At 43.4% G+C, this 25,399-nt stretch overlaps 1 protein-coding gene across 1 annotated transcript in view; it reads left to right on the plus strand.

Moving 5' to 3' along the window:
• Window positions 1–25,399, plus strand: part of RASGEF1A (RasGEF domain family member 1A) — a 743,923-nt gene that overhangs the window by 309,933 nt on the left and 408,591 nt on the right. The window lies entirely within an intron of this gene.

The raw sequence follows: 25,399 nt of genomic DNA on the forward strand, positions 1-25,399 counted from the left end.
ATGAATTGAGGGTAAACTGATTAAATTTGCTGATGACACAAAGCTAGGAGGGATAGCTAACACTAGAGAAGAGAGAGAGGCTTCAAAAAGACCTAAATAAACTGGAGCAATGGGCAGCAACTAACAGAATGATTTTTAACAGAGAAAAATGCAAAGTACTACATCTGGGCAATAAAAATGAAAAAAGCATATACAGAATGTGAGGAATAGAGCTAAGCAACAGTACATGTGAAAAAAACTTAGGTATACTAATAGATCATAGACTGAACATGAGTCAACAGTGTGATGCAGCAGCAAAAAAGGCAAATACAATTCTGGGATGTATTAACAGAAGCATACAGTCTAGATCACGTGGTCATTATCGCACTTTACTCCTCTTTGGTCAAACCTCATCTGGAATACTGTGTCCAATTTTGGGCACCACATTTTAAAGAAGACATTGACAAACTGGAGCAAGTTCAGAGAAGAGCGACCAGAATGGTGACCGGTCTGCAAACCATGTCCTATGAGGAACGGTTACAGGATTTGGGAATGTTTAGCTTGCAAAAAAGAAGACTGAGAGGAGACTTAATAGCTGTCTACAAATATCTCAAGGGCTGTCACATTGTAGAAGGATCATCTTTATTCTCATTTGCACAAGGAAAGACTAGAAGCAATGGGATGAAACTGAATGGGAGGAGACACAGATTAGATATTAGAAAAAACTTTTTGACAGTTAGGGTGATCAATGAGTGGAACAGGCTTCCACGAGAGGTGGTGAGTTCTCCTTCAATGGATGTCTTCAAACTGAGGCTGGACAGACATCTGTCTGAGATGATTTAGTGAATCTTGCTTTGAGCAGGGGGATGGACCAGATGACCCAGGAGGTCCCTTCCAACTCTACCATTCTATGATTCTATGATTCTATATACAGTATGAGCCTGCACATAGCTCCCTATATACAGTATGAACCTGCACATACCTCCCTATATACAGTTTGAGCCCTCATATAGCCTATGTACAATAAGAGCCTGCACATAGCTCCCTATATACAATATGAACCTGCACATACCTCCATATATACAGTATGAGCCCTCACATAGCTCCCTATATAGAGTATGAGCCCGCGCAAAGCCCCCTATATACAGTATGAGACCAAACATAGCTCCCTATATACAGTATGAGCCCGCACATACCTCTCTATATACAGTTTGAGCCCTCATATAGCATATGTACAATAAGAGCCTGCACATAGCTCCCTATATACAATATGAACCTGCACATACCTCCCTATATACAGTATGAGCCCTCACATAGCTCCCTATATAGAGTATGAGCCTGCGCATTGCCCCTATATACAGTATGAGCCCACACATAGCTCCCTATATACAGTATGAGCCCGCACATAGCTCTCTATATACAGTTTGAGCCCTCATATAGCCTATGTACAATAAGAGCCTGCACATAGCTCCCTATATACAATATGAACCTGCACATACCTCACTATATACAGTATGAGCCCTCACATAGCTCCCTATATAGAGTACGAGCCCGTGCATAGCCCCCTATATACAGTATGAGCCCACACATAGCTCCCAATATACAGTATGAGCCCGCACATAGCTCCCTATATACAGTATGAGCCCGCACATGGCTCCATATATAGAGTATGAGCCCGCGCATAGCCCTCTATATACAGTATGAGCCCACACATAGCTCCCTATATACAGTATGAGCCCACACATAGCTCCCTTCTCTGATCGACTGTCAGTTACACAGCCAGCTCAGAGAACGGTCGAATCCCACTCTGGGGGTGGCAAAATGTAGCTGCCTGTGAGACACCTCTGACCACCACTTGAGGTGGCCTGAAGGCACCCCCTGACGGCTGTACCCAGGTCACATTCCCCTCCTCTTCTCCTAGGTACGGCCCTGTACAGTCTATATGAGAATACATGACTGCTATCTATAATATAATCGGAGATGTGTCCGCCTGTTCGAAGCCTCTTTAGATTATGCATGCAATGCGCCTGCGCAGTCTGGCCAGAGAGAGAAGAACACATCAGACGTTACATGTGAGAGAGAGAAGGACGAGGACAAAGGATTGTGATGCCGGAGATCACGGGGTGCGTAAGCGCTGACCGCATACTGCCATCTTCGGTGCCATTAGGACACATACTGTACCTTGATCTCTGGTGAGGTTGAAGAAGTGTGGTGTCGTAGTTCATGCAAGCACAGGTGCGAACTCCGGCACCACACTCCTCCAGCTAGCTCGAGGACGCGCTGCAAGGGAGAGGGAAAAAGGCGAGTAGGATTGTTTTTGTTTTTTGTTTTTTTGTATGGATGGAAGAACAGCAGAGCAGGCAGGATGGGGAAGCATATACCAGGATGGGGGAGTATATACTAGCAGGGCTGTGGAGTCGGAGTCGTGCGACTGGAGCCCATTTTAGTGGAGTCGGAGTCGGTAAAAAATTGGACCGACTCCTAAAATATATAATAAATTGGGTACAGTAGCTCAATGCAGTTTGTGGGGAATATTTTTTCATAAGAATTTGGGAAAGTTATGAAATGTGCTATAAATGTCTGACCTATTCCTGATCTAAGGGTCTAGACTTTTAGCTGAGATGAATCTGTGCTACAGTAAATTTATCACTTAAACATGAGCCATGTATGAGGGTGTCGGAGTCGTGGAGTCGGAGTCTTGGAAATTGAGGAGTCGGAGTCGGCGGTTTGGCTTACCGACTCCACAGCCCTGTATACCAGGATGGGAGAGTATATACCAGGATGGGGGAGCATATCCCAGGATGAGGGGGACTGGGAACATGTACCAGAATGGGGAACTAGGATGGTGGAGCATATACCAGGATGGGGAGAGAGCATATACCAGGATGGGGGAGCATTCGGTTTTAGTCATGGGGTCTGGCCCGGCACCGGTTCAGTTATTACTTTGAGTATACAAAGCAAGCACTGTAATCCTGGCCCTGACTGACAGCCGGCCTCAATGTAGAGCCAGTGTCAGTCAGTGCTAGGGGCTCGGTTACAGTGGACGCTCTGTATACTCAGAGCGGTGACCGAACCGGCACTGCCCCCATGACTGAAACCGAATGCTGGCGAGGAGAATAAAGTTCATTTTCTTCTCACTGCACTCAGCTGCTGGGAAGTATAATAACGCTTTTAACCTGCAGGTTAATAGCGTTATTTCTGATGAAAGGATCCCTTTAATTTTGTAGCACAATACTTCAATGAAATGGTGTCGGAGTCAGTGCATGCGCATACCACGCTATCCGGCGCCATTTTATTGAAGACACTGTATATGAGAATTCGCAGACACAGTGTCTTAAAAGAAAAAAATGGCCCAAGAAATGTACCACTAAAAATGCTCGTCACCCAGGTGTAGAACGAGTTAAATAGCTAGTATGATATACTGTGATACAGACATTAGATGTTATATACTATACACATTGTTATATCCCATCTGATGTCTGTACCACAGTATACCATGCACTAATCTGTATACTGGATGTGACATATTGTACAGGGATATACACTGTACTGATCAGACCTGGACCTACACACAGGACCTCACATATCATATATGGAGCAGAGTAGTATGTGATGTCCTGTAGGTTCAGATTTGATCAGTCAGTGTAGGATCCTGTATGCGATGTCTGTGGTCGCTCTGCAGGGGCCAGTGTGATTTATTGTAGGACTCTGAATTTTCCTACAGATCTGGTGATGCTGGAGCCGATAACCCAGAGTGACCTGATCTGCAGCAAAGGTCAAAGTCCTGCAATAACTTATACAGAGCCCCATCAGAGCGGCCGCTGAAGTGACACTATGGAATCTTATGCAAACTCATCAGGAGGAGAGCAGCGTCCTGCAGCCCCCTCCTCCCTCCAGACATCCTCCCCAAACCTCTTCTTTACCGCCATCCACTGAGGTCTGCTGCACCAGCTCCTCTCCAGCAGGATGATGCAGCTCCAGGCGCTGCTGTGTGACGTCAGTCCTGGAGACGCAGCACACAGCGTGCAGGGGGCGTGTCTGCCTCCCTGTGATGTGGCCGCCCGGCCAGCGTCAGGTACAGTGCGGTCCCCCTGCCAAACCTGCCCCTGTCTTTGCACAAAACATTATAATGAGGGCTATCTGGCCATGGGCCCCCTGGAGTCCCGGGCCCCGGGCGGTAGCCCAGATTGCCCTCATTAAAATCCGCCTATGGCTTCAGCGGAACTGAGAGGTGTTTTCAGAGTTCCCAAGATGTATGCAGATTGGTGATTATGGAATCCTGACGGAATCACATGTGCAGGAGAACAAAAGCAATATAGAATCCCTGAAGCCCTCCGCAAGGTGATTTCAAAGGAGGGGAATAAATTTTACACGTATCCAATATAATTTGAAAAGTAAAATTTTAATGAACATCTCAGTGAATATTAGGATAATTTCCAAAACTTTGACAAGACTGAGCTTCATAGAACATTTGTTTTAACCCATAACATGAAAGTAATGTTAATGATATAACTTTTATTCCAAAATCTTCAGTTTTACTCAAATTAATTGATGCAAAAATGAATACACCCCACATCAAAAACTTAGATATCTAGTATCTTGCATGACCTCCACGATTTTTAACCCCTTTCTGATGACGTCAGTAATAGTACGTAGTTGCGCCCTGGGCCTTATGGACCAGCTACGTACTATTACGCATAATGCGATCGCACCCGCACACAAGCGGTGCGGGGCGATCGCAGCCGGGTGTCAACTGATTGTCACAGCTGAAACCTGGTGCTATGTGCCAGGAGCAGTCAAGCACCGCTGCTGGCACATTAACCTCCGAAATGCAATCGCAGCATTCTGGGAGGAAGGGGAGGTAAATTCAATTGCAGCATTCTGGGAGGAAGGGGAGGTAAGGACAGTTACTTACCTCCTCTCCGGTGTCCTGCGCTGTCTGAGCCGGGTCCCGGATTTTGTCATGGTGACCCGATGTCGTCATGACAACATCCGAGTCACCAGGAGGTTAGAAGTTCTGCATGCAGCGCTGACAGGCTGTATATAGCATAGAGATGCTACTGCATCTTTATGCTATATAAGCGATCAGGCTCAAAAAGTGAAAGTTCCATAGTGGGACATAGTTAACAAGTAAAAAAAAGTGTCAGAAAGTGAAAAAAAAATTGTAAAAATATTAAAAAAAAAATGAAAAAAATAATTCTTAAAAGATAAAAATATACTGTACCCATAAATAAATATTATTATGAAAAAAAAAAAAAACAATAAAAGTACACATATTTAGTATTGCAACGTCCAGAACGACCTTACCTATAAAACTGTCTCACTAGTTAACCCCTTTAGTGAATAAGGTAAAAAAAATAAATAAAAAAACAAAGCAAAAAACGATGCTGTATCATCATACCGCCAAACAAAAAATGGAATAAAACGCGATCAAAAAGATGAATGTAAACAAAAATGGTACCCCTGAAAATGTCATCTTGTCCTGCAAAAAACAAGCCGCCATACAGCTCCATCAGCCAAAAAATAAAAAAGTTTTAGCTCTCAGAATAAAGCGATACAAAAAAAATCTTTTTTCTATAAAAAAGTTTTTATTGTGTAAAAGCGCCAAAACATCAAAAAAACTATATAAATGTGGTACCGATGTAAATGTACTGACCCGAAGAATAAAGCTGCTTTATCAATTTTACCACACGCAGAACGGCATAGAAAAAAAACAAAAAAACAATTCCTGAATTGTTGGTTTTTGTTTATTCTGACTCCCAAAAATCGGAATAGAAAGCGATCAAAAAATGTCATGTGCTCGAAAATGATACCAATAAAAACGTCAACTCGTCCCGCAAAAAACAAGCCCTTACATGACTCTGCGGCAGAAATATGGAAAAATGATAGCTCTTAAAATATGGCAATGCAATAACTTGGGTTAGGGTTGTGCTAGGGTTAGGGTTGTGCTAGGGTTAGGGTTAGGGTTGTGCTAGGGTTAGAGTTGTGCTAGGGTTAGGGTTGTGCTAGAGTTAGGATTTTTTCAAAAGTAAAGACAAAAAATTTATGACAATATGGCGACCAGTGTTGGGCACATGTGCTCGCTTCTTGAGTTTGCAGCGGGTGCTCGGGTATGCACCGAGTATCGTGAGTGCTCGAGTGACATGCTCTAGTCTTCGCCCCATATGCTTAGTGGCCAAAAAAAGTTGCATGGATTGCCTACCATGCACGAGCGATCCCTGCATGTTTTTTTGGGTGTCTAACAACCATGAAACATGCAGGGCGGGGACTCGAGCATGTCACTCGAACACCCACGATACATGGTGCATACCCGAGTAACCTATACAAACTCAAGTAGCGAGCACTTGCGCTCAAGACTAATGACAACTTATTCAATATGATGACTTAATGTTATCAAATTCTGGGTTGTACCTCTGGGTTCAAAATGTTCACTATACCCCTTGATAAAATCCTTGAGGGGTATAGTTTCCAAAATGTGGTTTCCACTATTTAGGTGCATCAGGGGCTCTCCAAACGCGACATGGTGTCCGCTCTCAATTCCAACCAATTTTGCGTTCAAAAAGTCACACAGTGCTCCTTCCCTTCTGAACCCTGCCGTGCGCCCAAACAGTGTATTTTCCCCACATATGGGGTATCAGTGTACTCAGGAGAAATTGCACAAAAGTTTTTGGAGTCCATTTACCGTTGTGAAAATAAAAAAATTGGGGCTAAAATATCATTTTTGTGGAAAAAGTTATATTTTTTTATTTTCACGGCTCCATGTTATAAACTTCTGTGAAGCACTTGGGGGTTCAGGGTGCTCACAACACATCTATATTTGTTCCCTGAGGGGTCTAGTTTCCAAAATGGTATCACTTATGGGGGATTTCCACTGTTTAGGTACATCAAGAGCTCTCCAAACGCAACATGGCATCCTCTAATTATTCAAGCAAATTTTACATTCAAAAAGTCAAATTGCGCTCCTTCCTTTCCAAACTCTGCCGTGCACCCAAACAGTGGTTTTATCCCACATATGGGGTATCAGCTTACTCAGGAGAAATTGCACAACAAATGGTGTGGTGCAATTTCTCCTGTTACCCTTAGGAAAATGCAAAATTTGGGGCTGAAAAATATTTTTGTGAGAAAAATTTTACAATTTTATTTTTACAGCTCAATGTTATAAACTTCTGTGAAGCACCTGGGAGTTCAAGGTGCTCACCACACATCTTGATAAGTTCCCTGAAGGATCTAGTTTCCAAAATGGTTTCACTTGTTAGGGGTTTCCACTGTTTAGGTACATCAGGGGCTCTCCAAACACAGCATGGCATCCGCTAATTATTCAAGCAAATTTTACATTCAAAAAGTCAAATGGCACTCCTTCCCTTCCAAACCCTGCCGTGCTCCCAAACAGTGGTTTTCCCCCACTTATTGGGTATCTGCATGCTCAGGAGAAATTTTACAGCAAATTTTGGGGTCCCCTTTTTCCTAGTGAAAATAAAAAAATTGGGGTCTAAAGTAACATTTTTGTGAAAAAAAGTTAAATGTTCATTTTATTCTTCCACATTACAAAAATTCTTGTGAAGCACCTGAAGGTTTAATACACTTCTTGAATGTGGTTTTGAGCACCTTGAGGGGTGCAGTTTTAAGAATGATGTCACTTTTGGGTATTTTCTGTCATAAAGGCCCCTCAAAGTGACTTCAAATATGATGTGGTCCCTAAAAAAATAGTTTTGTAAATTTTGTCAGAAAAATGAAAAATCGCTGGTCAACTTTTAACCCTTATAACTTCCTAACAAAAAAAATGTTGGTTCCAAAATTGTACTGATGTAAAGTAGACATGTGGGAAATGTTATTTATTGCAAAATTTTCCAAATCTTTGCCAAATTTCCTTTTGTTCACAAATAAATGTAAGTCATATTAAAGAAATTTTACCACTATCATGAAGTACAATATGTCACGAAAAAGCAATCTCAGAATCAGTGGGATCCGTTGAAGCATTCCAGAGTTATTGCCTCATAAACTGACAGTGGTCAGAATTGTAAAAATTGGCCTGGTCATTAAAGTGCAAACCACCCTCGGGGCTAAAGGGGTTAAGAACAGCACCCAGTCTTCTAAGCATAGAATGAACAAGTTGGCAGCATATTGCAAGTTGCAACTTCTGTCTTTTTCCATTCTTCAAGAACGACCTCTTTTAGAGCCTGTATGCTGGATGGAAAGTGATACTCAACTTGTGAAAATTCCCTATAAGTGTTCCGGTTGGGTTTAGATCAGGAGACACTTGACCACTGAATCACTTTCATCTTGTTCTTCTTCAGAAATGCAACAGATGTGTGTTTCGGATCATTGTCATACTGGAAAAGTGAACGTATACCAATGGCACGGAGTGATGATTGCCTCATCTTTTTCACTATAGAGCAGTAAATCTATGAATTCAATATACCATCAATGAAATGTTGCTTCCTCGACATCAGGAGCACTCAGGCAGACCTGCTCGACATTAGGACACTTCTACCACCATGTTTCACTGCAGGCAACATGTGCTTAAAGAATTGAATATCCAAATATGCATAGTGCCTACAGTGAAACATGTTGGTAGCTGTGTCCTTATGTGTGTGTTTCTTACATATAAGATATTATAAAGTGAGAAGAAATAACCAATTTGTTTTGGGTACTTTTTATTTTTTGCATGGAAAGGTTAAAAATCAACTGAGTTCTCATTCTTCTTTTCCTATGGAGCCAGGATCATTAGATAGGGTTTCTGGGAAAAAAATAGAGATACACATAAATGAACATATTAGGTAGGTATCACTAAAACATTGTTAACTGCACGTTCTACATCATATAGGTTAGTGAATTGCAAAAATACATTGTTATGATAAAAATGCGGTCAATTTTCCATGTGAATGAGCACTAGCCATATAGATGAGATTTTTCAATATCTTATTCATGTGCTACAGAGTTTTTCCATACAGAAATTGACCTGTGGGGCAGAAATTTTAAAATTTCTGTAGCAGATCTGGACCCCTTCAATGTAGAAGGGTAAAATCTGAATATGAATCCATGTAGACATGCTTCCAGATTCTGCACATCAATGTTTAGATTTTATATACGTGTATTTTGTCTGCTTTTACAAGGTGAACATTGTGGTCTACTTCCTATACCCTACACCCTCTCCAACCTTACAATTGTCCAAGCACGGGTGTCCACCTATTAGTGTCACAGCATTTTGAGCGTTTAAAGGGGTTGTTCAGGCTTATGATATCGATGACCTATCATTAGGAGTTTTTTATGGCTAAGAATTATATGACTAAATGAGATTCAGTGGCACACATTTATTAATAATGGGGCATTTTTTACCACTTAAATTATAATGGATATTTGGTCACAGTTTTGCCTTTTTAGTAAAAAGTAGATATCTCTTAATAAATTTAGGGTTTTTTTTAAATGTCTGTCTGAATTTCTTTTTTAACCTGTTTTGAGCAGCTTTACATTGGTATCAGCAATTTAGTGTTACATCAGTATCAGTGCCTGCCCTTTCTTCCTCTGCTTCTGTCAACAAGCGGTGCCATGCTGTTGCTGCAGGTGATGTGGGGCAACAGTTCTAGTTTTGTATCCTCAGGTACTTGTTGTCCCATCCATACTGGGAGACATAAAGTTAACTGCTGTGTGGTTTGGATGGGGCTGCAAGCTATTTGAGATCCTGAAATCCTGCTGTCCACTGCCAGTTATATTCTGGCCTGCTTCTGTGTAACTTGTCGTGCTATTCTTCCACTGGATAGTCCTGACTCAGCTTGCTTTTTGACTATTCTCCCTTTTTACGATTTTGTCTCTACATTAATCTCTTGATTCTGACCCAATTATTCTCTTGCCTCAGATTGGCTTCTATGGATTCGCTCTGTGGAAGCAATCCACGGATTTAAGTCTGGGTTCCAGTACAGGGGTTAAAGGGTGAAGGCCAGTGTTCCCTTGGATTCTGCCAGACGGAGTGGCTTGCTCCAGGTATGTCCAAGGTAGCCGTTAGAAGCTTGTGGCTTCTAACAGACATAACATTTACCTTTTACTGAACCCCTCAAAAACTTGGTTTCTACTAAGTTTTTGCTCCAAAAACTCATAAAAAAAACTCACTGTGCACATACCCTAAAGGGATTTTCCACTACTATGATATTTATGACTTATCCTTTGATAGGTCATCAATACGAATATTATTGGGGGTCCAACACCCGGCACCCCTACTGAACACGCACTGGGTAGAGGTTGTTGTCGAAAACTGCAGCTCGGCTCCTATTCCATTGAAGAGCAGTTGTAGATGAGGTATGGGTATACTGCATTACCATCTCCATCCATCACAGGATCCACCCTTGAGTCTCTGCCCCTGCTTCTGGTATCTGATATTGGCTGCAGCGCTGACATGATGAGGGAACTCAGCGGCTCTGAGCAAGGCGTTCTATCTACACGGTCAGAGCCATTGAGCTCAGTAATTGGCTACTGCTCTGTCAATGTGTTGTGGCATTCCAGTCAATATCAGAAAACAGGAGCAACTGTGGAGACTCGGCGCTGGACTTGGAGCCAGCGAGTAAAGGGTGGTATATTTTTTACAACAATTTGCATCTGGGGACTGAGATTTTCTGAAAGGGGATAAAACCTTTAAAAGGTCCCTCGTAAAAATGTACATTAGATAAAAGATTTTATTCGATATGAAAGGGGGCCTCCAGACTCTAAGGGGAGATAAGGATCAAGCAGTTGGCATTCAACTACTCAATCATTTCTGCAAGCAAATAGCCACCTTGCCAGAAATGTCACTGCAGTCAGGGACTGGAGTAAGATTTTTGGTGTAAGAAATACTGAGACTATTGATGAAATTGATTGGCGGATGTAGCCATACTCCATCCTGCGCCGACTCCTCCTCAGCGCTTTATTGGGTATGTCCAAAACTGGCATTAAAACACCAAAAATTGCAAACATTTTTGAGCTTTTGACTTAAACAATTTAATGAATCAAGCTTATGAGTACATAATTCATCATTCAGTATGGGCTGCCGTAGTGCAGGAAGTTAATGCGTAGATTTGTAATGGTAATTTGATTAAGACACTTATTTATTGTCTGTACAGTTACACCACATTTATCACATCATTTGTGCCATTTTGGCCATTTTGTAAGTTCATATGACAGTATTGATAAACTCCCCTGAAATATCCCTATGGTCACATGACGAAGTCTAATTTGCATTACTATGAATTAATATACATTTACAACATTTAGTGACTCCAATGGAAACTTATTTACCTGGCTAATAATGTTATACATCAATTACTTTTGCATTTGTTTTAATGATTCCCAGGTTTGCAAAATATACAGAATAACATACATTTAATTTCTCTAAGTGGCTGCGCTAGTTAAGTTAATATTCTCTGCAAATAGATCGGAACTGACAAACTTTTCTAATGCTTTCACTTCAACTTTGGAGGTCTCCCAGTTCCCCTGTGGCAGAATTTAAATGCCTGACCCCATTTGCTTTCCAGGAGATATAGTAAGCTGTCTTGAGAGGTGTCTGGCAGCGGCTTTCTTCCATCTACTCCTTAAAAACACATGAACACTTGGCCTGAGCTGAACCATTCATGTGTGTGTGGGAGAGTCGGAAGAAATAGCTGTCGTCTAAAGAATTGTTTGTCAGACAGATATCGCATGAATGTGGCCAAGGTTAGGGGCCTTCATGTAATCAGAACTTCCCTCATGGTTCCTTCAGCTTTTTATACACTCTGCCCTTTGGATTGCCCAAGCTTTCAGTACAGAAGGGAGTAAGATATCACCATCCAAAACATGTCACTAAGTGACAATAAGGAATATATATTTACCTTAGTATCATCAGAGAAGTGGCTCCATGGAAGAAAATGGAGAGAAGCCTTAAAAGTTCCTGTGTGCTGGTCCAGTCCTCGGAGCAGCTTATGGTTCTAACTTCTGTTTTGCCAAAAAATGCTTCCACTTCTGCAGGAGAAAGATGCGCTATCGAAGAGTCTAAAATCGATATCTCTTCATGAACAGGAGGGACAGAGAACTTGAGAACCAGAGCACATAGCAACAGGACCATCATATATTTCCTTCGTGTCATTTCTTGCTTTGTAAAAAAAATACAGAATAACAATATCAAAATCAACCTTTGCCTTTAGTTATGTTTGAAAAATACCATAGAAATACACAGATACGGTGACACCGGACATTGTGACATCACTAGATTCTATGTCGTATTGTCAGAATGACATCAATGACACCAATATGCAAAATGTGAAAGGATCTGATCAGAAGAATGTCTTATTATTATTACTACTATTATCATTTTTCTTTGGGGGGGGAGTGAGAGGCAGATGAGGGTAATCAGGTGAAAGACTCGGTAACATGAGCCATAACAGTTTTTAACTGCGGTAGTAATGTGAGGTTTTGTGGACAGTTTGGATGCATTTTTTTAAGCTGAGCACAAAAGGATATAAAAGCCTTTCCTTTATTTTTTATTCACATGTTCAGCTAAAAAAAAAAATATTCAGAAATTGCATGTAGTAAAGATCATCGATAATCCTTAATTATCACAATGGGAAACTCCTGTTTTTACCAGGGGCTCAAGAGGTTGAAGAGCCACTACCACCTTCAAAGCAGGTGTAATTTTGCGTTGTGATGAGACTTAAAAGAGCCCTTATAACAGACCTCCCAAGGTTTACAGAAGAGAAAGAGGGGCAAATCATGTGGCACGCATAGCAGCAATTTTGACCATGCCCCTAGCCACAACCCAAGTCGCACCCATTTACCATTTCTTTCTTAAAATAAACTGCATAAAAATCGCACAGTTCAGCAGTGTCTTTAGACGCACAGGGGCGCAGTTTTTATGAAGTTACGTTCACTTTGCTTGAACAGATAAATACAGCAGAATTTCTGTGCACAAAAGGCAGTAGAAAAATGTAGCTTTTATACTACATGTGAACACAGCCTAAATATCCGATCAAATAAGGGGGAAAACACATAAAAGAAACACGTGTGGTGCGAACACCTGCAGAAATAATGCAGTGCAAAAAATGCAGCATTCAAGCTACGTGTTAACACAGCCTCAGTGTTACACTTTTATTACATTTTTACAGGTTTGAAGGAGAAAAAAACAATCACGCCATTTTTTACGGCATTTACTTGTCACCATAAATAATCTGATCGATGTGTTGGGCGGCTTGTTATGATTGCAGAGACATCAAATATGTATGTTTTTTTAAAAAGTGCATTAAAGATAACATATTGTAATTGTTTTTCATTATTTTTTTATTAATTTTGCAGTAAGAAAAAAATCTGACTTTTATTTTCCCTCTAGAATACAGGGACATAGAAATACTCTGCTATGTACAGATGTATCTCTCTTAGTGATGAGCGAGCGTGTTCTGTTAACAAAGAGGCAATCCCTGCATGTGTCACAGGTGTCTAACAGCCGTGCCACAGGCAGCCGCGGTGACACTAACATAGATGACTAGCACGCCTCAAATACTCGGCAAGCACCGAACCGTGCTCACCAAAACGGTTAACAGAACATGCTCGCTCATCACTAATCTCAATGTATCAGAATAATCTACCAGTGGGTTTACAGCCTGCAATGCACATTCAAATATAGAAGATCTTCCCTTGTTCATTAGTGAAGGCTGTGGCTCATAGCTTTAGCTGCTACTTTCAATAATACAGTTCGAGGGTGCAATTCTCTGGGAGACAAGATCTTAATAAGAGAAAATTGTGTTTTTATAATTGTTTTTCATTATTTTTTTAGTAATCTTAAAGGGAAAAAAGATAGTTTACTTTTGTTTCCCCTCTAGAATACAGTGACATAGAAACACACTGCTATGTACAAATGTCTCTCTATGTATCAGTATTATTTGCCTGTGGTAGGGTCAGAGCCTGCTATTCAGCGTCAAGTATATAAAATCCTCATATGGTTGTGGCTCATATATTTAGCTGCAGCCTGCAATGATACAGGCTGTTGGTTTGGTTCTCGGGGGGACCTGGTCTCAAGAAAAGAAGATAATTATTTTTCGAATTTATTTGTGTGCAGAGATGCCAACCCTGCCCTCGAAGAGGAGCTACTGAGCGATGAAGACATCTTAGTGAAAGTCAAGAAATAGCCCTGAAGTGTCGGGACAGTGAGACCGATCCATCAAATTGGGACAGTCCCACTGAATCCAGGACAGTTCGGAGCTATGCTTGTAATGTATGTTCCTGCACAGAGGCCTCTTCTGTCTGTGTATCTGCTCCTGGTTTTTACAAAACATGCCAGGTTGTATACGACTAGAATGAAAGGTCCACTTGATTAAGGTTTCACTGATTTACAGCAATCCATTGCTAAAGCTTCAGCCTCTCTTTTCTTTTAACCACAAGATCGATGTAATAAAATCATCACATACACATTACGTTTTGAAAGCAGCTGGTAAAACTGATAATATTGAATGATGAGAGCTGTCTTTAGACATCGGTACGTAATTCGTTAGGTGACTATTTTTTTATTGAAAAAAACTTTTTTTACAACTCTTCTGCTGGCTTTGAGTTCTTTGTCTTGCCTTGTACATTTGATTGCTTCTGGCATGTTCTCCTTCATCTTTGCTTCTTATGCTAATCTAGGGATGTTAGTGTAAAGTCCATGTTTCTTCAATGATTGACCTCTGTACTATGGTGAATGTAAATGACTGCCCGAAATGCACTTTACCCTCTTATTTTTCTTGCTACTCACAAGTAGCATACAACATCAATGTATTTGGGCCTCCTGTAGGTGACATCTGTTTGAACAGTAATTGTGGATCATGTTACTGTCACAAATAGGCTTTCCTAACCCAAAGTCCACACTTCCTGTTATGGTGAATGGTTGTCACACTGATGAACTATTCACTTTAGTATTGATTGTGTAAATGGCTGCTGACATTGGAAGGATTACATATCATCTGTCCTTGCTTTTAAAACCTACTTAGTGACTAAAATTGGATTTGCCATATATATTTCCACAATGATTTCTTGTATACTGGATGTAAAATGACATTTCTTTTGTGGATTTCAGCAAGCCCAGCAGCTTGTATCCAGCATATAATATTCCAATGTCTTCTTTTAATATTGATTGATAATAGCCATGATCTATTTTAAAACAACCTGAAATTAATATCGGTCATGAATAGTGACACTTTTGAGAGGGGGGTGTTTTTTTTATTATTATTATTATTATTATTATTATTATTATTATTAAAATGATTCCATTTTGCATAAATAATTTTTGTAAGAGGATCTCCTAAAAAAATGCCTATTAGACAAAAATGCATGTATTTAAGAAAGCTCCTTAAGCTTTCATCACATTTTATGTCCTGAATTGAATCAGGATGATGTGGCTGAAGATCTAAATAAAACAGTTTTGTTTTTTTGTTTTTTAGAAAGGAAACTATCAGCATAAAAAATGCTATTAACTGCAGATATGGAGTTAATCTGTAAGTTAATAGTGTTACTAACCTGCCCGGCACCCGCACTTAGCTGAACATTTCGGGGAGAAAATTAACTTTATTCCCCCTGGCAGCATTCGGGTTTCAGTCACAGGGGCGGCACTGGCATGGCTTCAGTCATCGCTCTGAGTATACAGAGCAGCGGCTGTAACCGCACCCTGGTCCTGACTGACTCTGGCTCTGCATTGAGGCTCAGCTGTCAATCGAGGTCGGGGGCGAGGTTACTGAACCCGCACCGGCGGGCGCTGCACCCATGACTGGAACCTGAACACAGCTGGGGGGAATAAAGTTGATTTTCTCCCTGCAGTGATCAGCTAAGTGCAGGCGCTGGGCAGGTTAATAATGCTATTAAACTGCAGATTGACCCCATATCTAAAGGTTAATAGCATTTTTTCTGTTGACAGGTTCACTTTAATTTCTCATCTCCTTTACAGAGATATTAGCTATTACAGTTTTTATGCTAATATCCATTATAACCAAGGTGGTATTAGCATAGATTCTTCACTGGGGGCGTTTACTTTTTCCCTTGTGTGACATTGCCCAATCATAAGGAGGAGGCATCATGCAGATTAAAAAAAATGCCCCCAGAGAAGGTCAGAACCAGCTTTCTCTGTGTGATATGGTAATATTCATGTCTAACCGGGTCACACAGATCTCAGTGCCAGCAATTACTTTGCAGAGGGAGTAGTGTGTGTCATTAAAAACAACACTTTTGCATCTATACCAGGGTTCAACATAATGCCCCTGTACCTGGGATAGATGCTAGGCGCTGTATGTGACAAGTGCTGATCACACACTACAGCTCTCATCTCACACCATGACTACTAACTTACAATATCACACAGAGTAAAGCTGGGTCACGGTTTTGGTAACGCAACAGCAACCTCACCAGCGATGTCGCTATGTGTGACACTTTGCAGCGATCAGGCCCCTGCTGTGAGGTCGCTGATCTCTGCAAAATGTTCTGGACCATTTTTTGGTCTTTGCCCTCCCGCTGGTCAGCACACATCGCTGTGTGTGACCAGCGGGACCAGCGATCAGGCTGGTAACCATGATAAACAGCACGTTACTAGGGGCACACACGCCCCTAGTAACCCGCTGTTTATCATGGTTACCACTCTGCTACGGTGAGCGGTAACCTCCCGCTCACCGTAGCAGAGTGGTAGCCATGATAAACAGCGGGTTACTAGGTGCGTGTGTGCCCCTAGTAACGCGCTGTTTATCATGGTTACCAGCCTGCTCCTGCTTCAGCAGGCTGGTAACCAGGAGCAGGACATCGTGGAAAGATTCTTTCCACGATGTCACTGCTCCCCTGATCGCTGGTGAGCCTGCCTGTTTGACAGCTCACCAGCGACCACATAGCGACGCAGCAACGATCCCTGACAGGTCGTATCGTTATCGGGATCGTTGTAGCATCGCTATGTGTGACGGGGCCTTAAGCCAGTTCTGACCTTCTCTGGGATCATGTTCTCCCCCACTAGTGATGGGTAGCTCCTGAACGAGCCGGCTCTAAGAGCCGGCTCTTTATAGTGAATCATATGAGTCGGCTCCTGGCAGGGAGCCAATTGAAATTTAAACGGCTCTTTGCCAGTTCACGTTCCACAGTCAGTCCCCTCTGGCCCCGCCCCTCCCTCCCCTCTGGCCCCGCCCCTCCCGGCCCCTCCCTCCCGGCAGTAGTCGCTCTGATCTTATCCAGGAGACTGAGAATGCATGCTCCTCCTGCTGCCGCACATAGCACTAACTCACAGCCCCGCCCCCCTCCAATCTGTGACAAGCAAGCAGCAGTCAGGCAGTCAGGCACTTTATTAAAGGAACACTGACATCTGGATTTAGCCTGATTATAGTTATTTACCGCCAGCTTGTAAACCCTCGCTGAGCGAGGGAGAAACAGCGGATGTAAATGTGCGTCCCTTGTTCTCTCTCATTCACTTGAATGGAAGAGAACAAATGATCCAGCGATGCATATGGGCAGGGCAGATAAGGATCTCCTCTGCAAACATACCATCGCTGGATTGAGCATCACTGGATCGCAGGCTCGGGTGCTGCATGGTCCATGCGGTCAGCGAGCGCTGGCCGACAACATGGTCGCATCCTGTGTATCTTTTGCTGAATAGGGCTCCGGCACAGGACAACTTCCATGGAAACCCATGTAAACAGTTACATAGATTTTTATGGAATACCAGCAGGATTGAAGCAGAATTTTTAAAATAAGTATATGGAGAATATACCTATTTTAAAAAGTTCTCTTCAATTAATGGCACTAATGCCCATGTGATCCAACCCCTTCAATGACATTATATTAGTGATGGCAAAAGACATTGGTCCTTGATGGGACACCAAAAAAACAGTCTTTTCCAAAACAGATAATAACAGAAGAAATAAACTGAATCAGTCCATCCAAGCTATGGCACTTAGTTTATCTATCCAATGGGCCCTAAAGACAATTTTAGGCTGCCTTCACACTTTGTGGATTTGCAGCGGAGTTTCCATGCAGATCATCAGCGTGGAAATTCCATGGCATTTACAGAAGCCAACAGTGGCAATGGTTTTTATCCAAAACACATTCTCACTTCGTGGAAAAATTCAGAATCTGACATGAGGTGTGAAATTGGCTTCAGCAGCATGTCAGTATGTGCAGACTATCCGATATGCGAAATTCATTGCAGTCAATGGTGAATTCCGCAGCAAATTCCTTATCTAAATCCGCCTGGATGCAGATGCGACATTTGACACTGCAGTTTTGCTGCAGACTGTTTGCAGCAGACAGCCCACAGCGAACTCGCCAAGTGTGAAGGTAGCTTTAAAATGTGGCACTGATAATTAGTATCTTGTTGGTATTTTGCATGTTCATTTTGTGTTTGTTAAAGTTTTTACAGCAAATAATATAAAATCTGGTTATTCTGGAAACTATTCTGTTTTATGTCATAAATTGGCACATGTGTAGATTTTTACTAAAAGGTATACAATCATGGGTTAAAACATACCAGAATTTGGCTTCAAATTTAAAGCCAAAGGTAATAGGAAATGAAGAGCCATTTTCAGAGCCAAAAGAGCCGGCTCACCAAAAAATCGCATTTTACCCATCACTATCCCCCACCCCCCTCCCCCCACATGACGTTGCACAATCCAAAACAGGATGTGTCATGCAGGGGAAAACATAAGCCCCCAGAGAAGAATCTCTTCTCATGCCCCCTTGTTTATAGGGAAAATTAGCAGATAAAAATATCTGTGTAATAGAGATGAGAAATAATAAAATATGTTTATTTAGTCACTTCCTCAAGATGTGTCTCCAGTTTAAGACATAAAATGTGGTGAAAGGTCCTCTTTAATGGTCAGGAAATTTTTGTTTTTTATGCTTTCGGCACTGTGCGGTAAAAAATGACCTGGCAACATGATTTTCCAGGTCAGTATGATTACAGCAATAGCAAACTGATAAGGTTTTCTTTATATTTTATTGGTTAAAAATAATTCAGGACTTTGTAAAAAATACATTTGGTTTGTGATGCCATTTTATGAGATCCATAACTTTTTTTATTTTTTCATTGATGGAACTATGTAAGGGCTTCTTTTTGTGGGCTTAGCTGATGATCTTATTGATACAATTTTGCAGTGCACATAACATTTTCATAGGTTTTTTACTGCAGTTTCTGGGGAAAAAGTGGTGACAAGAACATCTATTCTGGCAATTATCTTCCACGTTCTCCTTATGGCATGAATATTTTTACATTTTATTAGTTTAGGCAATTACATGTACATTTTTCATTTTTTCAATCTTTCAAATTTTGCTATCTACGTTTGGGAAAAAGGCGGGTGATTTAAAAGCAATCTGTCAGCAGGATTCAAATCTCAAACTATTTATATGAGCTTTTATCTCTTTCAAAGACAAGTCTAGTAATAGTTTTACATGACCAGTTTGTTCCCTCATTACTGAGAAATCGGTACTTGAATTGCTATGCAAATGAGGTGGAAGAGCTATGGTAGATCTGAAGCCTCTGTCACTCAAACTCTTATCCCTGCCCAACACTGCCTTCTCCTGCTTGACTGATGGCTCCTTTTCCTGAAGTCACACAGCATAGATGATGTCAGTCAACAGGAGGAAGCAGCACTGGGCAGGGAATAGAGAGAATATAGTTGGAGATATGGAGGCTTTAGATCTACCATAGCTCTTCAGTTTCATTTACATATTAATTAAGACTGCAATTTTCCAGTAACAAAGGAGCGGACTTGCCATGTAGCGGTATTGCTGAACTAGTCTGAGAAAGAGCTACATGCACATATAACTAGTTTGGGTGGTGAAACCATAGTGACAGACTCCATTTATAATTTTCTTTTTCATTTATTCTATTGTCGTCTATTATACACTTAGGGGGCTTCATTTATTCAGTATTGTAGAGTACTGTAAGATTACTTGCCTCTTATGAAGGGCTTCATAATAATAATACTCTGGCAGACACTGAGACCTTCATAAGGCCCCCAGATGCTATTTCGTCCATTGCCGTCCCACAATTACATTATGCAGAGTGATGATGGTTTCTGAACTGGTGTCAGCCATGTAGGAGGCCTTTTAAATATTGGTGTGATCTGAAATGCCACTGAATAAATATAATTATAGAACTATGTATATAATTACATATATTGTATGATAGATAGCTAGATAGATAGGGGAAAAAAAAGAGAATCATCTTAAACAATGAGTGCGAAGCCTCCCTGGTACACACCAAATCATCCAGATAAACGACAAAAACTGGAGGCAGCACACCAAAATAGAGCACAAAAATATCTACTTAATTTTAAGCCCATAGTGGCGACGATTCGGTTCCAAAGATGTGAACCTTCTTCAACCAGTCATCATAGTGTAAAAGCCGTTTTTAAAGGGGATGTGATTACAAAATTATACATCATTAGTAAAATATGTATAGAGAACATATTACATCATAATACAAAACATGCCATAATATACTCTTGTGCATACATTTCATAAAGGTTATAATTATTATTGAACAAATATCATTGTGTATGTTATAAAGTAAGTGTGTGTGCAATGATAGCATATAAAAACCATAGATGACTCACCCTATCAAAGGAGAGAGATAGACTGATCAATAACGCTATATTTATTTATTTCACTTATATTGCGCCATTAATTCCACAGCGCTTCACAGACATTATCGGCACTGTCTCCATTGGGGCTCATATTCTACATTCCCTATCAGTATGTCTTTGGAGTGTGGGAAACCGGAGAACCTGGAGGACACCCACACAAACACGGGGAGAACATACAAACTTCTTGCAGATGTTGTCCTTGGTGGAATTTGAACCCAGGACCCCAGTGCTGCAAGGCTGCAGTGCTAACCACTGAGCCTTGTTAAATGACCTATTTGATCCACTGTATATGTTTAAACCCACTGGGGGAAGAGGTCCCAAGTGTATAATGCGCCTTTGCTGGTCCGCAATAGAAGTAATAATGGCTCGCGCCATATTAAAAGAGGTATAGCCTGTACTGCGCATGTCGACACATGCGCAGTAATAAAAAGGTTAAACCAGCTCCATCTTTTTGAAGGTACAGAGCATATTGTGCATGTGTGCGGTCACTCCTGAATGAGTTCTATCAGAGAAGGTCCAGAATAGCATGTAAGAAGCTCAGAACACCAGATTAAAGAAGGGAAAGATGCCCATTTTGTTAGCAACGGAATATAGGCAATAAAGACAATTGCTAACAAACCCATACTCCACTATATATAAGGCACAAACTCTATGGTTCTGTGAGCACCCTCATGTGCTGGGGCTGGTTCATCAAAGATACCAGAGGATCATAAGGAGGTCTATATCCATTTAAGGACACAGACCTCAACTTCAGATCAAAATGAGGTTTTGGCTGAAAAAGTGAAAGGATACTGTTAGATATCATATTCCAAAAAGACTTATAGGAACTGCATTATTACATGGGACCAACCTATGGGACCAATTAAAACCTAAAGTGACAAAAATATTAAGAAAAAATATTATATTTTATTAAGGAATATTCTTAATAATATAAGTCAGTGGATCTTCAAACTGTAAAAACTCTCAAGGCGAGATGAGTCATCAGTAATATATTCTGTAAAAAAAGAAAACATATATTACTCACCATAAATCTACACCACAAGAAATAAAAGGAAAGAAATCCTTATTTTTGATAGATAGATAGATAGATAGATAGATAGATAGATAGATAGATAGATAGATAGATAGATAGAAAAATAGATAAAGAGTTTCTTTTATCAATGAGACAAAGGATGCTTGCAGGAAAACATTATTGATTGTCATATCATGTTACGGGAGCAGGTGTAATATTCCCCACCACCTAGGGAGATGACTTCAGCAGCATGACTTCATTTCATGGTGCCCTACACTACATGTCTCAGTAATATAAGTGACTGACGGCACCTGACGTCCCTTATAGTTGCCTATTCTTTATATTAATCTGACGCGCCCCCTGGGCCATATTCTTTAGGGGGAATATCCGGAGCCGGATCAGATGGGGGTTGTAGTCTTCCGAGTGGCTGTGACCCGGTCCGTGCCCAGGGTGTCAAACTCAGTTGTATGTGGCAGTCCTACAGATGTTAATAAGTTCTGAATGTCGACTACGCCACCCGTTGTATTGCGGTCACTACGGCCGCCGCTGCAGCAGGGTCCGCTGAGGCTGATGGTGTAGGTGCAGCTTTGGTGATATAACCCCCAACGGGTGGGGTATAGCCTCAGGGGGATCAGGTGCAGAGGATGGGGGTTGTGGTGATGCAGTGTAGACGGCAATCAGAGACAGAGTCGGGTTATGCAGTTTAGGATGTTTACTCACTGCTGATGTTCCGGTCACTCCAGCTTCGAGTGACCTCCCGAGCCGTGCTGCGTCCACCAGGTTCTGGATCCAGCCAACCCCCAAATAAGTCCGGAGCGTGACCCTGAGCTCTCCTTCTGTCCTTTCTCTGGCCGTCCCCACTATTGATCCACCCAGGTCCAGCTCCCTCGGGCCTTCTGTTGGGAGACCCTTGGCCTTGGGTTCCCTGACCCTCCACGTGGTATGCCTTCGTGGTGGATGTGGTGGGTGGCCATGGCAGACGCTGCCCACGGCCTCCGGTCTCTGGCTGGGGTGTGTTTTTGCCCCCACCAGCTTGGGTTCCGGTACCCTGATGCCGACTCTTCACCCGGGGATTTAATTTGGGTTCTTAGAGTCCTCTCTTCTGTTTCCCCCTCTGGGTCTCTCTTTCTCCTCTCTCACTCTGGGTCTCTCTTCTTCTCTGCTCGCTGACTTTCTCTCTGCAACTGACCCTGTTCTTAGTTGGTGCCCACCTTATATATCCCTCTATGTGTGAGCTCAGGTGACCAGCACCCAATGAGCTCCTATCTTTACCCAGGCTGCTCCCCCTATCTGCCCCTACACTACTTGGGATGTACCACCCCCCTCCCACTCCAGCCAGGAACAGACTCGGTCGTACCTGCACATTTCTAAGTGGGAGTACCGTCGGCCTGTTCCTCGGAAATGGGATGTATGTAGTGCATGCAGCCTACCGAGCTCAGTTCCACACTCCATCCCTACCCGGGAGTGGAATATCACACCTCTGGGTTGAGGTGCAATACCCCTGTAGCAGCCGAATCCTCAGGGTGCTACATTCCCCCCTGGTAAATCACAGCACGTCCTCGGGCTGTAAGACAAAAACATCCGAACATACAAATTTTTTTTTTTTTTTTTTTTCCATAAACATATAAAACATATAAAACATCATATAAATTAGCAGCATCAATAAAACTTTTTATAATAAACATTCTCGTCGTCTCTTGCTCCTCCTCCGGTCACTGGGCAACTGTTGACCGGGCAAAGTGCGACAGTTCCTTTCCTTAAGGTGGTTTTACAGTAAAACCAGTAGGGGGCGCTTTAGGAAGCGCAACTATGTACAAGGGACAGTGTGGCCGCTCTCAGTCCTCGGCCAGGTATTGGGGAGGAATGACCGCTCTCAGTCCTCGGTCAGTGGGATTAAGGGTAAACGGGTGAACAGTTCACATCAGCTGGTCCCAACGGGGACTATATTAGCAACAGCAACAGTTTCAGTTTCAGTTTCAGTTTCAGTTCCAGTTCACGGTTTCAGTTCACGGTGCCCCGACGGGCAACTATATACAGCTTCTGCTTCGCTGTCCTTAGCGACGGCGTCCTCCTGCTCTTGCTTTATGGTTACCTTTGGCTTCAGACCCGTCCGGGTCCTCTTGCTCTTCCCAGATGCGGCACTCTTGGTCTTATGGGCGCGGTGGTGGTGGCGCCCGGGTTGCCCGGGCCTTGCGGCCAGGCCTGGGGTATCTGGAAGGTAAAGGGCACCGTAAGGACGGCGGCGCCCTGGGCTACTTGGCCCTGCGACCAGGCCGGGGGCTCCGCGGAGGTAGGGGGCGCTGTTGGTATTGCGGCGCCCGGGGGTACTAGGCCTTGCGACCAGGCTGGTGGTACTTCCTGCTTGGTCACGCTCGGGGTCGAGGCGTGTGACGTCACAGGGGTCGCGGCTCCCGTTTGAGGCCTATTCTGCGGTGGTGACGTTGCAGCGACGGGCACGGCAGGATAGACTTCGGGCTCTGCGACGGGGAGCTGGGGCAGGTACGCGGTTTCCCGGTTTGGGGTATAGACGTCCCCTTTACCTGCCTCCACTCGTTCGGCTCCCTTCTCGGCGCCGTCTCCGGCCTTCAATCCTCCCGCGCCATCCTCAGAGGCGGTCTGTTTCCTCGTCTCGGGTGGCGTGCTCCGCTGACAGGTCTCGGTCTGCTGGGCCATCTCACGGCTCCACTCCGCCAACGTCTCTCGCTGCACCCGGGCCATCCTCCTTGCGAGGCCCTCCAGAGCGGGCTGCGCACACTCCCGGTCTCGGGGGAGCTGTGCTAGGACCTCCACTAGGCCTAGTGGGGTCGTTGTTTCCAGCAGGCTCCTGACCAACGGGTCGGTGCTGCTCTGCTCTCCTACAGTCGTCTCCAGCAGGCTCCTGGCCAGCGGGCCGGTGCTGCTCTGCTCTCCCTCTTCTGTTTCTAGCAGGCTCCTGGCCAGCGGGCCGGTGCTGCTCTGCTTTCTCGCCATCTCCGGGTAAGCTCCTCCGCTACTCTTCTCCAGGCTTCTTGCCTCCGGGTGCGCTCGCTCTAGACTGCTCCAGGCGGCACCCATCTTTTCTCTCTCCTTTCGTCTCCTCCCACCTCGAGGGCGGTCCCGGGGCCACTTGGTGACTGTCAGCTCCAGGGGCTGTTCTTTCACGCTGACAGACACCTCTAGCATCACAGTCTCTATTGGTGGGGGCGGTTTCCACTTTTGGCGCCATTTTCGGTCCTGGCCCACGATGGGAGGTGGCCTCTCGCCACCCTCTGGCACGCCCATAATGGCGTCCGCTCTTCCAAGGCGGGAAACCTTTGGAAATGGCGGGAAAACGCTGTTAATGGCGGACAACCGGCTGGAATCGATCTGTGATGGAGTCCGATGGCGGGGACCCTCCGGAACCGGCGGGAGACTTCTTTTTGAGGTAAACTTGTTCTTTTCTTCAGGCACGCAGTACCCGGGTGTTGCGGGCACGGTATCCCGCCGACTACGCCAAAGTTGACGCGCCCCCTGGGCCATATTCTTTAGGGGGAATATCCGGAGCCGGATCAGATGGGGGTTGTAGTCTTCCGAGTGGCTGTGACCCGGTCCGTGCCCAGGGTGTCAAACTCAGTTGTATGTGGCAGTCCTACAGATGTTAATAAGTTCTTAATGTCGACTACGCCACCCGTTGTATTGCGGTCACTACGGCCGCCGCTGCAGCAGGGTCCGCTGAGGCTGATGGTGTAGGTGCAGCTTTGGTGATATAACCCCCAACGGGTGGGGTATAGCCTCAGGGGGATCAGGTGCAGAGGATGGGGGTTGTGGTGATGCAGTGTAGACGGCAATCAGAGACAGAGTCGGGTTATGCAGTTTA

The sequence above is a fragment of the Phyllobates terribilis genome, unplaced genomic scaffold (genome assembly GCF_046119375.1).
Source record: "Phyllobates terribilis strain yellow unplaced genomic scaffold, ASM4611937v1 Scaffold_5__5_contigs__length_657084704, whole genome shotgun sequence".
NCBI lineage: Eukaryota > Metazoa > Chordata > Amphibia > Anura > Dendrobatidae > Phyllobates > Phyllobates terribilis.